The sequence below is a fragment of the Temnothorax nylanderi genome, unplaced genomic scaffold (assembly GCF_030848795.1).
Source record: "Temnothorax nylanderi isolate EJ_2023f unplaced genomic scaffold, tnyl_v1.0 TNYL_tig0794_pilon, whole genome shotgun sequence".
NCBI lineage: Eukaryota > Metazoa > Arthropoda > Insecta > Hymenoptera > Formicidae > Temnothorax > Temnothorax nylanderi.
The window spans coordinates 22,000-40,768 of record NW_027249856.1 but is presented as its reverse complement, the minus strand read 5'-3'; the positions used below and the strand labels follow the sequence as shown (position 1 = coordinate 40,768).

Genomic DNA, 18,769 nt, shown 5'->3' with positions numbered 1-18,769 from the left:
TTTGGACATCATTTATTCGTGCCGTTTAGATGCCATTTCGTTAATCTTTTGGACATCTATAAGACATCTGTTGAATGACAGCCATTTCTGTACAGCATTTTGGTATAGCAATTCGGTAACTTTACGTTGACCTATTGGCAACTGATACAGGTTGACCATATGTTGCCAATTTGGTAAACGCTATAAGTTGCCTTACAGTTAGCATATGGACATCGACAGTTAGCGTACGGATATCCATTACGTGCCGTTTAAGTAATCATGAGACACAATTTTGTTGTCAAAAAGGAATCTTTTTAGCCAACTGAAAAGTCATCCTAGTCCTTTTTCGGTTAACTTTTAGATATCTTTTAGATATCATTTTGCTACCTGGGAAGTCAGCATACATTTTTACTATAGTAGAAAGAGCCGATTTAAAAACAGTTGATTGGTAAACGTCAATGTCAAACTTTTCATTATTTACAGAATTATTCGTTTCAATCGTGTTATACATCTGTTTTTGACTCTCATTAGAATTGTTTGACTTTGGATCAAAATGAGGAATAGTTGAAGTCGCATCAGAAATTTCAGAAGCGTTTGTGGCAAGAACTGTATCATTTATACGCTTTGAAGTTATACTTGAAGCTAATTTTGTTTCTGATATATAATGTTTATTAAGAACGTGTCTTCGTAAAGAGTAAACATTAGTATATATAAACTGATCATTACAATTGTCAAACTTACACGTAACGGTACAATTTAACATAAACTTATGTTTTAACCTTATGTGTTGCATAACAAGGTCCATAGTTATAAATTGTTTCTCGCAAAAAAAACAATTCATTTTGAAAGAAATAATAAAAATCTTATATTACAGAACTTAGAAATTAAGTATTAACTGTAATTTAAAGGAACTGTAAATTGAAAGAACTTTATATATATGTAAAACAAAAGATTCAATATTAATCTGATAATTCATCAGGATGATCAGAAGTATCTATGTTCTTTTCATCGGGCTTAACAATTTTGCTCAACACATTTTGTATATGAGGTATTTGTGCATCATATATAGTATCGAACATGTAAATACCTTTTTGAATTAGCAACCATAAATGCTCGCAAGCTGATGGATATTTTACATGAAAAACTTGAAATGCTTTAAAGCAGGCATCAATAGCTTCTAAAGCAGTATTTGTTTTATATAATATGTCATCGACGCAAACATATATTTCATGCAGATCCTCTCCATCGACATTAATGATATATGGTTGAAGTGTAATTTTTAACATTTGGGCTTGCTGCTTTGCTTCATGCCTTATTAAAGTAACATCTCAGCAATCTAAAAAAAAAAACAAGAAATAGTTGAAACAATAATGTAACTGATATATTGTTTATCAAATTTTATAATAAGCCTTATTTTGTGCATTTTAATGAAACGCTGTAATAAGCATTTGCTATCTCTTTTCATTTCGTTTTTTCTCTTTATGCATGCAACGTCTAGCGTTAACACATTTGCCGCCAATCATCTTTGCGTAATGCTCACGCTGCCTCTTCTAATCTTTCTTTCTATCTCTCTATATATGTAATGTCCATCGAACGCTTTCGGTTCGGTTTAACGTCGAAAGAACTAAATATAATTAAAATGTGCAAAATTTGGCTTGCTTCAAAGTTACTAATATGATTAAATAAAAAAATCCACAGCCAAATATAATTTAAATAGAGAATAGACCATAAAAGTTCAATTTTTTCTTAAATATGTACATACTTTCACAGTCCTTATCATGCATTTCTCGGCAGCATAAATAGAAGCCTTTTTGCATACTCCATCAATTTTTTTCATTGCTTTTGGGGGTATTAGATGAGGTAACAGTTTAAACATTGTTAATATTTTTTGTTCTGAAACATATAATAGATCTATTCTTTTGATATATGAATATTGATATTCGTATAATAATGTATAAATAATGATAAAAAAATAAATACCATTATTCAAATCTTCCTTTTTTATTTTATTGAGCATTTTATATCCATCGTTGTCTTTGGAATTAATTGAAAAATTTTGAAGAATTATATTGAAGAAGCGTTTAAAATTTGATTTGCTTAAAGCAACATTTGACAGAGACATTTTATTGAAATCTTGATTTATGAGGTTATAACCATGTGGATGTTTGTAATGTGTCCATTTAGAAAAAATATTAGACAAATCTCTATCCTGATTATTGTGCAAATCTTTTTTCCTTAAATCATATGTTGCAGACCAATGTAATAGAACCTCTGTCCAAGGAGCCTCATTAGCTGCCAACCATTTCATACTTTCCAAAACTTTCTCATCAACATTTTCTATAAAAAATAAAAAATTTTGCAACAGGCAAATTTAAATATTATACATACAACTAAATAAATATAATGCTACCATCTGAAACATCGTTCTCAACCTCTTCTATTGGTTTTGGAATTTTGGCAGAAAACCTTTTATTCCTATTCCTCTTATTTCTCCACATTGATATCAATTTGCCTTTAGATGCTTTAGATTTGTTATCTGCCGAATTTTTCTTTTTTATTGGAGAAATATAATAAGTTTTAACAACTTCAGTTGGAAAAGCCTCACAAATTTTTTCAGCAACATGTTTTGCTATATCATTTGGCAACCTGTGAAAGTATGTATTATGATAATCACTATGCTATTCAATATTAAATAAATAAAATAAATTGCACAAACTTACTCTGAAAATTTTTCATCAATATATGTAACTATTATATCGCAAAGTTTATTTCTCTGAGCTTCAGTATATGGCCAAAATAAATAAACGAACATCATAAGATAAGAAGTGTGTGTCAAATTAAAGTCTAAATTAAAAACGTTATTTGTTTTCATTATCTTATAATATTTAAATATCTAGCAGCGCCTAATTTTTTACATTAAACATTTTTTTTCTATTAAATATATATATATTGTATATATATTGTGTATACGTTGTATATTTAAATATCTTCTTTTATATTGGTATATAGGTTTAAAAATGTTTAATTTTTTATAACTTTTATCATATTTCCTCTTTTTATTTGATGCAATTTTCTTATTCCAACACTAGTTATTTAGTTAAGGATGTTTTACGTATAGCTATATGTAGTATAATTTTGTTTTCTTGATAAAACAGTGTAAAGCTAGTCTCAGAAATTATTCATGAACAACATGTTATCATTGGGACAGAAAAAGCGAAAAAATTGCATTTTTGTCCCATTTTTGTACTTGATATTGTTTAAATAAATCATTAAAAAATTAAAAAAAAATATTAACAGAAAAACTTAAAAAACCGTAATTGCAATTCTCGATGTCATAGAAGTGTACCATAAAAATTTCATTCATTTTTACTGTACAGGAGCAGAGATACATATTATGATATTTACATGGAAAGTATATCTATATATATAAAATTTCTGTAACTTTTAAAGCAAATATCTCAGAAACGGGTCAGACAATCAATCGCAAATTTAACACAGGTTTTTGGGATATATAAGTGCACAATCTCTGTAAATTTCAGCTTCATCCCTCTATTTTGACATAAGCGATATACATCCTTAAAAGTTTCTCTTTTAATTAACACATTTATGTTTTAATAAATTATTATTTTATATTTTTGATTGGATATGTATTTAGACAATATTTTGTACAACATCAGTTTTTCAATACCTAACAGTTTTTCATACTGACACGTGCAATTGGCGATTTTTTTAGATATTTTTCTAATGATATCAATTACTAGAGAGCAAGCGTGGCGTAGCAGACAGCGCACTGGTCTGCTAAACCAAAGATCTCAGGTTCGAATCCAGTCCTGGTAGAACCAAAATAAATAAATTGTATCGCTTGTCTCTCCTCCTCGACGGAATGGCAGCCCGTCAGGAGTATCCCTTGCCTCGAAACCCCCTCAACCTTGCCGTTCAGATTCGGCGTTAAACTGTAGGTCCCATGTGCTTGTGTACAACCTGCGTGCGCACCACAAGCACATGACTTTGGGGGAGGCCTAAGTCCGACTCAGACTGTTGCGCCATTGACGTATATATATATATATATATATATATATATATATCAATATATATATATCGTCGAAATTAATAATGTCTCGATGATTGATCCGAAAAAAGTTCTGTGTGAATCCGACAAAGCAAGTTGGCTCACAGTTTTTCAATGTTCATATCGAAAAGACGTTATATATATTGCCAGTCAGGTCGATTTAAATTACTTTAATTGTTATATATATATCAATTACTAAAAAAATTATTTAGTAATATTTGTCACATTTATCTCTCCTAAGCTTCTGGAAATCAAGAAGCTCAGCAGAGGTAAATGTAACAAATATTACTAAATAATTTTTTTAGCAAACTGTAAATATTGCGGCCAGTCTTTTAAAATATTTCATGAAACAGATACTTTAAAATTACATTTTACTAATCGTAAGTGTCATAATATAAGCAAACTCTCAAAACCTGATTTATAACGTAGATACAATGATACAACAATCTATAACTGCAGAAAATTATGTGTCTGATGAATGACCAGTTCCTCCATCAGATTTTGAGAGTTTTCTTATATTGCGACATTTACGATTAGTCAAATGTAATTTTAAGGTATCTGTTCCATGAAATATTTTTTAAAAGACCGACCGCAATATTTTTACAGTTTGCTGTATTTTGATTGCAATGAAACTTTTTCAACACATGACATATCGTAATTATAACTTATAACATGCTAAAATAGCTCATCTTTTTTTAAACTTTAATACAGACGACTGGCCAAAATAGTACCTAAGAAATCTTCATTAATTTATTTTTACATATTTTATTAATTGTCTCTCTTCCATATTTACGTTAAGAATAATTGTGATTTCCGACATCAGTTTTATATATACTATATTGCGAGAATAAAAAATATTCTACAACTTACTAAAAATTTAAAAGCAATAAAACTAGAAACATATTTATTTGTAATAAGAGAATTATACACAGTTATTGTGTGTGTGCACTAACAGTATAGTTTAGAAAGGAAACAATTATTCAAAAATTGTAGTTGAATATACGTTTTATTTACATGTTTTTAAATGTATTAAATATATAATAAGTACTATTCTTATTTTATAAAATATATATCTTGTATTCGGTGCAATCATTATATCTACACACATAAAAATGAGTAAATAAAATATATGCAACAACTTATAAATAATTGTCTAATTTCTTAATCTTTATCAATAAAACATTCATATACTAATAAAGAATCTATAAAACGTTAAATTAAGTTAAAATCTATTATTTATCCATCGAAGCTCCATGAAACATCAATAGTTGATCTATATAACGTCTAAAAGATATATCTACGAATACGTAAGTATGAACACATCGATCGAAGTATGAAATGTAAAATTATAAATATCTAGTAGACGTTTATAAAAATTTGGAAATCTAATAGGGTATTCAAATTTCAATGACGGACGTCTAATGGACATCTATTAGAGATTTTTGTTCCATGTAAGAATAATTCCACTTTCAAAGATATTTAGACTCAAATTTAATTTAACAAGACTATTAACATTAAGATATAATAATTTTTTATTATGTTAATATTTGTATTGTTATATTATGTCATTTTTTATTCGTAAAAAAAATAATTAAATGAGAATATTCTGCAACGCGTGACAATAACATCAAATAATAAAATCTCCAATGTCGGTAAAATAGAATGTATGAACACGACGGAAGATAATCGTTCCGTTACCTTCTTTTCCTCGAGTACATATTCGGATCCTTCCTTCGTTTCTTGGTCGATGGCGCACCTATTACGAAGAATGTGGCGATTCGTAATCACCATTCCCCCATAGGGGGTAGCTACTGGCCGGAATGGCCGGGAAGGTTCACGTGTTCAGATATGACGCAATGTATTTATGAACGACGATAATGTATTTACAATATATACAGTTTGGGATAAGTATTACACTGTCGAGTAGAAGACTCGATATTCAGATTAGATCACGGATCTCGCGTACAATATATTAACGTATATCGTAATGAGCTGTGCGAACATGGATGTCCGTTACTTGCGAGAGACGAAGTACGAGTGAGTGAGTTTCGTGCGCACGCATGCTTGCGTGCAGTGATGTGATACCGGCCCGGTTTTTGGCGCATGCGCCCCCCTCCACTACGCACACAGAGTGACGCTCGGTCTATCGGTGTGTCGGCAGCGCTCGGCAGTGCCGAGCGAGAGGGAGAATATTACTCCCTCCTTGTCGCTCTCACTTAGCTCGCGCGCTCGACTGTCTACAATGCGACCGTTGGGCGCAAAAGTCTCGGGTCTTGGCGCGAAAGTGACGGGTTCGTCGAAGGAGGTTAGAGACCAACAATACCTACACAAGGTAAGTTAATAAGTATAACACTTATTTATATATTTGTGCAAGCTGCATGATGGATTCTGTTAGTCAAGGAGCTATTAAGAAACGTAGAAGTAGAGAATTTCAAAATGCCTGGCTAGATGAAGATATCTTTAAAGGATGGTTAGCTCCTCATCCTGCAGAAAATAAAGCATTTTGTATTGCATGCAATAAAACTATCAGATGTTGCAGAACAAATTTAGTTGAACATTCACAAACGGTCAGACATATCGATAACATAAAATCTTGTAATTATAAGACTGCTGATAATATTGATACCGAAAATAGTTTGTCACATAAAGATAACGTTAAACGCACAGAAATTAAATTATCAACTTTTTTTGCCGAGCATAATATAGCCTTTCAACTCGCGGATCATTTATCACCTTTGATAAAAGATACTTGTAAAGATCCCAAAGTTGTGCAAGATTTTTCACTAGGTCGAAATAAGTGCGCAAGTATTGTTAAAAATGTCACTGCAAAACGGGAAATTGAGACAATAGTAAAATATTTAAAAACTTGTAAATTTTCTATTCTAATAGATGAGAGTACGGATATCTCAGATACTAAATTAATGTGCCTTCTTGTTAGATATGTATCACCTTCGAATAAAAAAATTACAACTCAATTATTAGAATTATTATCTTTAGATGCAAGAGATTGTTCCGCGAATAAAATTTTTGAAATATTTAAAAAATGCTTAGAAGAAAAACATATTCCTATAAAAAATATTGTTGGAATGGCATCCGATAATGCGTCAGTTATGATTGGACGTAAAAATTCTTTTATGAGTCGTCTTAAAGTAGAAGTTCCAAATTTAGTAACACTGAATTGTATTTGCCATTCATCCGCGATTGTAGCCAGTAAAGCTTGCAAAAAGTTACCTTCTTCTTGCGAAGATTTGATTAGAGGAGTTGCCACTTACATTTCGGGCAGTGCGAAGAGATGTGCAATATTGGGTGAATTCCAAGATTTTTTTGAAATTGAACGAAAAAAAATATTAAAATTGTCAGAAACTAGATGGCTTTGTTTACAAAAGTGCGTTGTTAGACTCTTAGAAAATTGGGAAGTCTTGAAAAATTATTTTTTGTTAGCAACAGTAGAAGATAAATTAAAATCCGCGGAAAATATATTACAATATTTAAATGATAATTCCATTAAAGCATATTTGTTGTTTCTCAAATACGCATTAAATTATTTTAATAATTTTAACGCACTATTTCAATCGCGTAACATTTTAATCCATAAATTATACGAAAGCAGTCAACAAGTAATTCGTCAATTAGCCGACAATTTTTTAAAGTACGATAATGTCGAAAATATTTCAATTTCAGAGTTAGATAATAATGTACAACATATAGATAACATACGTATAGGACCGGAATGTGACAGTTTTTTAGAAACATTATCTTTGGAATGCGCGCAAGAAATTAAATTGAAATGTTTGGACTTCTATGTTACGGCAGTTCGAGAAATGCTAAAGCGTCTACCTTATAACGATGAATTTTTTAAACAGTTAAGTTTTCTAGATCCTAAAATTGCTCTTTATAAAGAAGGTAGAAATAAAATTAAATATCTAACTCATATTGCTAAGCAAGTAGAACATGTTAACATATCAGATTTAGCTTTCGAGTGGGACATATTACCATCAAGTTTTGACGAACAACAAAAAATACAGTTAGCTTCTTTACAAATAGATGAAATGTGGAATAATATATTACAATGTAAAAATTTTGACGGGAAAAAGTTGTTTCCAAATTTAGAATTATTAATTGAAGTAGTCCTTTGTTATCCTCATTCCAATGCCGAGGCTGAAAGAATATTTTCTATCGTTACAGATGTAAAAAGTAAGAAAAGAAATCGATTGTGTAATAATACTCTTTCTTCAATTTGTGTAATTCGATCAAGTTTTCAAGCTAATAACTTTAATTGTATTAACTTTCAACCTGACGCGAGGCATTTTGAACTGCATAATGCGCAAAATTTATATAACAATCAATGCACATCTGATAATGCTTAATATTTTTTGTATTATTTTGCATAATACTTTTGAATTTTTACATCTAGCCCATCTAGCCTATATTTTCTTTCTGCATGCTGCACATTATTATTAATTTTTATTTTATTTTTCAGCGTTTAATTACTATATACATATTAAATGTTTATTTTGTTTTTCAGAGTTTATTTTTCATATATTATCTATATATTTTTAATAAAATATGTGATAAAAATGTGATATAAAATAGTAATAAGTATGTGATTAAAAGCCAAAGATGCAATATTGTGTTTTGTAAATTATTCTTTATTTCTGTTATTAAACATGTTTTAAAAATTTATTGTAACATGTTGATTACAAATAATTTTTATTTTATTACTAAATGTGCTATTTCTCTGTATTAATTTGCAAATTTTTCTACTTATATTAATTTATGACAATATTTATAAAATATGTTTATTTTGTACTTTAAAAATGTATTTTTTTTTTAATGAAAACTGGTAAGGTTTTTGGCAGTTTTCCTTACCCTTGCAACGAATGTTGGTTTTCTTTAATAATTCTGCCAAATAAAATATCCTATTTTGAGTCATTATTTGTTTTCTTTAAATTATTTCAGCTCCCTTTCCCTTCCTTCAGCGTATCTTTAAGTCTATTATTATTCAATATACATTATAATTTATAATAAAATATAAGTTGCAAATATATTAAACTTTTTGCTTTCGTGAAAAAAATTTGTTTTCAGGTATCTTTGGCAAAGTGTTTAGAATGTTCTAATCTAAAACGTCGAAAAATCTCTTATGTACAAAATGTTCGTGTGTATGTATGTGTGTGTGTGTGTGTGTGTGTGTGTGTGTGTGTGTGTGTGTGTGTGTGTGTGTGACGCTTTTGTTGTCCGTTTAGGCTCTAACTTTCGTAATTTTTTAGATATCGGGATGCATTTTTTTTAATCGATAGAGTATCATGTAAGGAAGGTTGGGATTGAATTTGGCGATGATTGGTAAAACTTTTCTTTTCTAATAAAATTTAGAATTTTTGTTGAAATGTTTGTGGTTGCTCTAACTTCCGCAAATTTTAAGATATTGGGCTGTTTCTAATTTTATTATATTCTTCAGTCTTTTCTACCTCTATTTTATATACAATTTAAGATTTATATCAATTAGAAACAAAGCCATGCGATCCAAGCCTAGGTTTTTTTGGCAGCCTTATATTAGTTTGTGTATACATATATACTATATACTATATATATATACACATAAATTTTCCAAACTACTGCGCGCCGATTAAATTTTTGGACTTAAAACACAGTAATTGTTAGAATTAAAAACCCTTCCCTCCCCGGAATTAAATCGACTCGATTTAATTAATCGGCGCGCAGTAGTTTGGAAAATTTATATGTGTATATATATAGTCTATATGTATTCACAAACTAATATAAGGCTGCCAAAAAGACCTAGGCTTGGATCGCATGGCTTTATTTCTAATTGATATTATCGTTAAGATCCTATTTTTCTTATTATAATTTAAGATTTAGTTGATTAGATTCAGTTTTATACGCGATCAAAAAGGTCCATATGCAAAAGTCCATATATGGACCATGTATCCTGAACTCCCAAAGTTAATATCGATTTAACATTGCGTCAATTGTTAAATTCCACTTGTGCTACTAAGCTGACCTTTTTTCAATTCATAAAAAGGTTAAATTTAAAATGAAAAAGAAATTGTGCTAATTAGAAATTTGCACTTTGCTTCTTCAACAAATTGAAGTGTGCGATTTGGAAATTTGCACATAGCAAAGTCACAATTTTGAAGTGAGAGAATAGGAAATTAGCAAATTGAATTCAATGTATTGTTACGCGTTTAAAGCTTCTTTCTGAGGAACCTTGTATTTTATTAGATGCATAATTTTTAGTTTGGCTTCCTCATAGAGGAACCTTTTTGCGCGTAACAATACGTTGTGGATTCAATTTGCTAATTTCCTACTCTCTCACTTCAAAATTGTGACTTTGCTATGTGCAAATTTCCAAATCGCACACCTCAATTTGTTGAGGAAGCAAAGTGCAAATTTCTAATTTGCACAATTTCTTTTTTAAAGTTTTCATAAAGTTTACAGGCTGCATCTTCTTCTTGCTGTCTTCCTGTAAGTCTATCTGCCCCTGTCCTTCCTTAACTTTTTTAAATTATATTTTTTCGTTTATATTAATTTTATTCCGGAATAAACCAAATTTGACGAATTTTTTGCAATTATTTCTAATCAACCAAATCTTAAGGAATTATATATGAAATAGGGGTAAAAAAGACTGAAGAATATAATAAAATTAGAAATACCCCCCGCGAATGCGCTGTTAGTTCGTTCCGGCCATCCATGTGAAGACACTGCGCTCTGCAAGATTTTCTGCTTATTCACTGTAATTTTGCTGGTAGTTTCGATAAGAGGTGAGTAATATAATATTTACATTACATAATTAAATTTGACGCATTTGATAGGCTAAAACACTATAAAATTAGATTGCAAAATGATTTTAGAAACACACGTTTCTTTTCTATATATTTTAAGGTTGTAAAGTGAAATGATTGAGTTTGATAATTTCGCGCCCAAAGTTGAAATTTTGAAACTGATTGAATTTTGGAGACTGATAAAATTTTAAAGTTGTTTTTGTAATTCATAGACAATAGGTATAACGATAACTGTGTGTTAAGAGTTACCAAGACTGTTTAGTTTACAATGTAAGGTGCTTGCAGAAAAAATCGTTGCTTAAGTTTTGATTTGAATTTATAATGATCGTTATTTGTTAACACATTCACTTATTTTTATATGTGGGTACTTACTAGAGTCTAGTAATTGCATTTGTCGGTAACTGTTACTTTTAAGTTAATTAATATCTTGCAAATATTTAATTTTATATGGGAAGGGTTTTTAATTCTAACAATTACTGTGTTTTAAGTCCAAAAATTTAATCGGCGCGCAGTAGTTTGGAAAATTTATGTGTATATATATATAGTATATAGTATATATGTATACACAAACTAATATAAGGCTGCCAAAAAAACCTAGGCTTGGATCGCATGGCTTTGTTTCTAATTGATATAAATCTTAAATTGTATATAAAATAGAGGTAGAAAAGACTGAAGAATATAATAAAATTAGAAACAGCCCAATATCTTAAAATTTGCGGAAGTTAGAGCAACCACAAACATTTCAACAAAAATTCTAAATTTTATTAGAAAAGAAAAGTTTTACCAATCATCGCCAAATTCAATCCCAACCTTCCTTACATGATACTCTATCGATTAAAAAAAATGCATCCCGATATCTAAAAAATTACGAAAGTTAGAGCCTAAACGGACAACAAAAGCGTCACACACACACACACACACACACACACACACACACACACACACACACACACACACACACACACATACATACACACGAACATTTTGTACATAAGAGATTTTTCGACGTTTTAGATTAGAACATTCTAAACACTTTGCCAAAGATACCTGAAAACAAATTTTTTTCACGAAAGCAAAAAGTTTAATATATTTGCAACTTATATTTTATTATAAATTATAATGTATATTGAATAATAATAGACTTAAAGATACGCTGAAGGAAGGGAAAGGGAGCTGAAATAATTTAAAGAAAACAAATAATGACTCAAAATAGGATATTTTATTTGGCAGAATTATTAAAGAAAACCAACATTCGTTGCAAGGGTAAGGAAAACTGCCAAAAACCTTACCAGTTTTCATTAAAAAAAAAATACATTTTTAAAGTACAAAATAAACATATTTTATAAATATTGTCATAAATTAATATAAGTAGAAAAATTTGCAAATTAATACAGAGAAATAGCACATTTAGTAATAAAATAAAAATTATTTGTAATCAACATGTTACAATAAATTTTTAAAACATGTTTAATAACAGAAATAAAGAATAATTTACAAAACACAATATTGCATCTTTGGCTTTTAATCACATACTTATTACTATTTTATATCACATTTTTATCACATATTTTATTAAAAATATATAGATAATATATGAAAAATAAACTCTGAAAAACAAAATAAACATTTAATATGTATATAGTAATTAAACGCTGAAAAATAAAATAAAAATTAATAATAATGTGCAGCATGCAGAAAGAAAATATAGGCTAGATGGGCTAGATGTAAAAATTCAAAAGTATTATGCAAAATAATACAAAAAATATTAAGCATTATCAGATGTGCATTGATTGTTATATAAATTTTGCGCATTATGCAGTTCAAAATGCCTCGCGTCAGGTTGAAAGTTAATACAATTAAAGTTATTAGCTTGAAAACTTGATCGAATTACACAAATTGAAGAAAGAGTATTATTACACAATCGATTTCTTTTCTTACTTTTTACATCTGTAACGATAGAAAATATTCTTTCAGCCTCGGCATTGGAATGAGGATAACAAAGGACTACTTCAATTAATAATTCTAAATTTGGAAACAACTTTTTCCCGTCAAAATTTTTACATTGTAATATATTATTCCACATTTCATCTATTTGTAAAGAAGCTAACTGTATTTTTTGTTGTTCGTCAAAACTTGATGGTAATATGTCCCACTCGAAAGCTAAATCTGATATGTTAACATGTTCTACTTGCTTAGCAATATGAGTTAGATATTTAATTTTATTTCTACCTTCTTTATAAAGAGCAATTTTAGGATCTAGAAAACTTAACTGTTTAAAAAATTCATCGTTATAAGGTAGACGCTTTAGCATTTCTCGAACTGCCGTAACATAGAAGTCCAAACATTTCAATTTAATTTCTTGCGCGCATTCCAAAGATAATGTTTCTAAAAAACTGTCACATTCCGGTCCTATACGTATGTTATCTATATGTTGTACATTATTATCTAACTCTGAAATTGAAATATTTTCGACATTATCGTACTTTAAAAAATTGTCGGCTAATTGACGAATTACTTGTTGACTGCTTTCGTATAATTTATGGATTAAAATGTTACGCGATTGAAATAGTGCGTTAAAATTATTAAAATAATTTAATGCGTATTTGAGAAACAACAAATATGCTTTAATGGAATTATCATTTAAATATTGTAATATATTTTCCGCGGATTTTAATTTATCTTCTACTGTTGCTAACAAAAAATAATTTTTCAAGACTTCCCAATTTTCTAAGAGTCTAACAACGCACTTTTGTAAACAAAGCCATCTAGTTTCTGACAATTTTAATATTTTTTTTCGTTCAATTTCAAAAAAATCTTGGAATTCACCCAATATTGCACATCTCTTCGCACTGCCCGAAATGTAAGTGGCAACTCCTCTAATCAAATCTTCGCAAGAAGAAGGTAACTTTTTGCAAGCTTTACTGGCTACAATCGCGGATGAATGGCAAATACAATTCAGTGTTACTAAATTTGGAACTTCTACTTTAAGACGACTCATAAAAGAATTTTTACGTCCAATCATAACTGACGCATTATCGGATGCCATTCCAACAATATTTTTTATAGGAATATGTTTTTCTTCTAAGCATTTTTTAAATATTTCAAAAATTTTATTCGCGGAACAATCTCTTGCATCTAAAGATAATAATTCTAATAATTGAGTTGTAATTTTTTTATTCGAAGGTGATACATATCTAACAAGAAGGCACATTAATTTAGTATCTGAGATATCCGTACTCTCATCTATTAGAATAGAAAATTTACAAGTTTTTAAATATTTTACTATTGTCTCAATTTCCCGTTTTGCAGTGACATTTTTAACAATACTTGCGCACTTATTTCGACCTAGTGAAAAATCTTGCACAACTTTGGGATCTTTACAAGTATCTTTTATCAAAGGTGATAAATGATCCGCGAGTTGAAAGGCTATATTATGCTCGGCAAAAAAAGTTGATAATTTAATTTCTGTGCGTTTAACGTTATCTTTATGTGACAAACTATTTTCGGTATCAATATTATCAGCAGTCTTATAATTACAAGATTTTATGTTATCGATATGTCTGACCGTTTGTGAATGTTCAACTAAATTTGTTCTGCAACATCTGATAGTTTTATTGCATGCAATACAAAATGCTTTATTTTCTGCAGGATGAGGAGCTAACCATCCTTTAAAGATATCTTCATCTAGCCAGGCATTTTGAAATTCTCTACTTCTACGTTTCTTAATAGCTCCTTGACTAACAGAATCCATCATGCAGCTTGCACAAATATATAAATAAGTGTTATACTTATTAACTTACCTTGTGTAGGTATTGTTGGTCTCTAACCTCCTTCGACGAACCCGTCACTTTCGCGCCAAGACCCGAGACTTTTGCGCCCAACGGTCGCATTGTAGACAGTCGAGCGCGCGAGCTAAGTGAGAGCGACAAGGAGGGAGTAATATTCTCCCTCTCGCTCGGCACTGCCGAGCGCTGCCGACACACCGATAGACCGAGCGTCACTCTGTGTGCGTAGTGGAGGGGGGCGCATGCGCCAAAAACCGGGCCGGTATCACATCACTGCTTGCGTGGCGCTGGTGCGGAAATCTTAAGGCGGCTCTCCATCGTTCCGTATCCCGACCAATGAGGTGTGAGAGTCGCCATAGTACTCCCCCCCGAGTGACCTGGCTTAGGGAGCGAAATGAACTTTCCTCAGCTGCCTCGTCTCCGTACTTTGGGGAATTCCCATTTCGGTACTGCTGGTTGGAGTGGGAGGCGGCAGGTCCTTCCTGCTATAGGTACGTTCCTGTGGCGGAGGTTCGTTGGGATTGATCTCGGAGAAAGCCGGTTTCAAGCGGTCGATTGAAACGTCAGTTGGTTGTCCTTTGATGTCGATCCTAAAACAAAAATCGCTGACTCTTTCGAGTACAGTATAAGGTCCTTGATATGGTTGGTCAAGTGGTTTTCTGACGCTGTCAACTCTTACAAACACGTGGGTGCATGTATGGAGTGCTTTATGAATGAATGTTTGTGGCTTGTTGTGGTGTGCTGTTTGCCTTGGCCTTATGTTCCGCATGGATTGCCTGAGATGCTCAAGGAATGGAAGTTGGTCTTGAGAAGGTTCCTCCTCCACGAAGTACTCTCCTGGTAACCTGAGTTGTGTTCCGTATACGAGCTCGGCGGCGGATGTTCCGATGTCTTCCTTCAAGGCGTTGCGGAGTCCGAGCATAACCACGGGCAAAACTTTGACCCAGTCGGCGGTTTCATGACATTTGATTGCTGCTTTGAATGAGCGATGCCATCGTTCGATTGCGCCGTTTGATTGCGGGTGATACGCCGTGGTGCGATGCGTTCTGCTTCCTATCATTTTGGTTAAAGCGTTGAACAGCTGAGAGTCGAATTGTGATCCTCGGTCCGTTGTAATGATAGTGGGTGTTCCGAAACGTGCTACCCATGTTTCGAAAAAAACGTCCGTGATGGTGTCGGCTGTAATATCTTTGATTGGAGCTGCCTCCGGCCATCGTGTGAATCGGTCTATCATTGTTATACAGTATCGATAGCCTCGTGATGGTGGAAGGGGTCCCACTATATCCAGATGGATGTGCGAAAATCGTTCGTCGGGAACGTGTATGTGTTCGGGTCGTCTCCTGACATGTCGACTTATTTTGGAACGTTGACATGGTAAACATGTGCGAGCCCAGTTTGTAATATCCTTATTCATGGATGGCCAAACAAACTTGGCTGTGTCAGAAGCGTCTGTTACTAATATGAGTCGTGCTTGTTCGGCTGGGTGTGCTAGCATTGTAGCTTGTGCAAGTTGCTCTTTGCATTTGGTGAAAGCGTCGTCTGTTACGGGTGTCCACTCTATTTTCCTTTTATCTCGTTTCTTGGCTCCGGCGGTGAGCGCGTGAAGTGGTGCTTGTATACCAGCGGCTTTAGGTAAAGATGATCTATAAAAATTTAGTATTCCAAGAAATCTACGGAGTTCGGAAATATTCGTTGGTTTTGGATATTCCATGATTGCGCGAACTTTGTGTTCGAGTGGCTTAGTTCCTGTAGATGTGACTAGGTATCCCAGGTATTCAACTTCCGGTTTTCCGAAAACACACTTCTCTGGTTTGAGTATAAGGCCGTGTGCTTGTAATCTTGCTAGGATTATTTCAAGATGTCTCTTGTGCTCTTCGGGTGTACGTGATGCGATTATTATGTTGTCCAAGTAGCAAAAGCAAAAATCCAATCCACGTAACACGCTGTCCATAAAACGTGGAATGACTGTGCTGCGTTCTTTAATCCGAACGGCATTACGTTGAATTCAAAGAGTCCGAATGGGGTAATTATTGCTGTCTTTTCTCGGTCCTCGGGTGCCATTGGGATATTGAAATACGCGCGGTCAAGATCAAGCGTTGTGAAAATTGTACATCCGTGGAGTCGGTGTGCGAAATCTCTGAGATTTGGTACTGGGTACATGTCCGATCGAGTTATTCGGTTTAATCCGCGGTAGTCTCCACAAATTCTCCACGTCCCGTCCTTCTTCCTTCGCAACAGCAATGCGCTTGAGTAGGGGCTGCTGGATGGTCTGAGGATACCGTCTGCTATCCAAGCTTCGATTTCTTTTTTTGCGAATCGCAGCTTTTCCGGTGAAAGTCGTCGTGCGCGGTCCGTGCAAGGTGATGGTCCTTTTGTTATGATGTGGTGTTGGACGGGGTGTCGCGGTTCCTTGAATTTTCTCGGTCTCGTGATCTCGATGAATTTACGAAGTATTTCGTGGTATTCGTTGTCTGAATCAATGGTTGTAAGTGCTAGTATGCCTTTTCTCGTCCATCCTCCTCTTACGGTTAGGCTGGTTGTGCCGTCTAATAATCGTCGTCCTCGGAGATCCGGAAGGAGATTGTACTCATGTAGAAAATCATTTCCTATGATAGGTGTTGTTACATCGGCCACGATAAACGTCCAGTTGAATTCGCGTCGTAAACCAAGATCCAGAGTTAGCTTTTTCTCTCCGTATGTGGGTATTATTGTGTGGTTTGCCGCGTATAAAAAACGATCGGTCGGGAGAGCACGGTGAGTCCATTCTTGTGGAAGTACGGATACGTCTGCTCCCGTGTCTACTAAGAAACGTGTTCCTGTTTTTTTATCTGTCACGAGAAGTCGCCTTGCGGGAATCGATTTGCCGGCTGTTATGTATCAATTAAAAGTCTTTATTGTAAGCTTATTACACGAGGCGTCTTTACATGTCGACCATCTTGGCTACTCTGCCTCTCCTACCTCACGCATCTCTACGCGCCCCCTATTCCCTAGCTCGCACGACAGTACACCTGGAAATCCCCAACTAAACTATTATTACTATTATTACACAACATCCCCCTTTCTTTAAATAGAATAGTTTATTTAGTCGTGCTTCTCTCTTTATGACTACTAAATCTGGGGTCAGAGTGGAAGAATTCGGGAGGCTTCCGGTTACGAGTTCCGCGACGCGGTGTTGCTTCCTGGTGAAGGTCGGCATCTGATGTTGTCTTCGTTGACTCTGGAATTGCTTCCGCTGCTTCCTCTGGATCTTCCTTGTTGACTAGAGGCCTTTCCTCTTTATCTCTTTCAACCTCGCTGTCGTCGTTTTGTTCCTTACTCTCGCAGGGTGACAGTTTAATCAAATGCGAGCGAGTACGACGGAAATCACCCTTGGCACAGTTCACTATAAACGAACGCGGCTCGGGGCATACTTCTTTTATGACTCCCCACATTCTAATGTCTTTAATCCACACTTCATCCCCCACTCTGAGATGAACTGACTCTGTTGCGTAGTGTTTTCCATCATGGTTGACTTTCTGCCGCTTGATTCGGGCACCTTCCCGTTGTAGCAGCAACTCGCGGTCGATCAAAGTAGGTTTTAAGTTGTCCGGATGAATTGGCAATAGTGAACGAATCTTCCGTCCCATCAACAGTTCACTAGGGGTAAATCCGCATTCCAAAGGTGTCGACCGATACTCCATCAAAAATAACCACATGTCTCCTGTTTTTGCAAGACCAAGTTTTACTGTCTTTACCATAATCTCTATAAAGCCGTTGCTTTTTGGATAATGAGGAGACGAGGTGACATGATTGAAACCAAATTTGTTTTTGAATTCAATAAATTCTCGAGTCTTCAAAGGGTCAAACTGCGGTCCATTATCGCTGCGAAGCACCGATGGAATTCCATGCCTGGCAAAACAATCAGTCAAACATTGCACCACAGTTCTGGCAGTCATCGTTCGCACCTTATAAAGTTCCGGGTACCGAGAATAATAATCAGCTATTAAGAGGTACCAACAATCTTTAAACTTAAAAAAATCCATGGCTACAACTTCCCACGGTCGGTCAGGAAACTTTGAAGACAACAACGGTTCAGGACGATTCTGTCTATGCTCGGCGCAAATACGGCACTGTTCGATTTTTTGCTTAATGTCACTTGA

At 33.4% G+C, this 18,769-nt stretch overlaps 3 long non-coding RNA genes across 3 annotated transcripts; 1 reads left to right on the top strand and 2 right to left on the bottom strand.

The window, feature by feature from the left end:
- Nucleotides 1-2,057: 2,057 nt before the first annotated feature.
- On the bottom strand, nucleotides 2,058-2,877 carry LOC139785406 (uncharacterized). Its single transcript, XR_011721938.1, has 3 exons — nucleotides 2,700-2,877; nucleotides 2,390-2,625; nucleotides 2,058-2,316 (listed from the first exon to the last, which is right to left on the bottom strand). It is a non-coding gene; the product is annotated as an uncharacterized lncRNA (long non-coding RNA).
- A 3,254-nt stretch (nucleotides 2,878-6,131) lies between these two features.
- On the top strand, nucleotides 6,132-8,980 carry LOC139785405 (uncharacterized). The gene is made up of 2 exons (XR_011721937.1): nucleotides 6,132-6,380; nucleotides 8,574-8,980. It is a non-coding gene; the product is annotated as an uncharacterized lncRNA (long non-coding RNA).
- A 3,065-nt stretch (nucleotides 8,981-12,045) lies between these two features.
- LOC139785404 (uncharacterized) lies at nucleotides 12,046-14,898 on the bottom strand. The gene is made up of 2 exons (XR_011721936.1): nucleotides 14,646-14,898; nucleotides 12,046-12,452 (listed from the first exon to the last, which is right to left on the bottom strand). It is a non-coding gene; the product is annotated as an uncharacterized lncRNA (long non-coding RNA).
- Nucleotides 14,899-18,769: the final 3,871 nt, after the last annotated feature.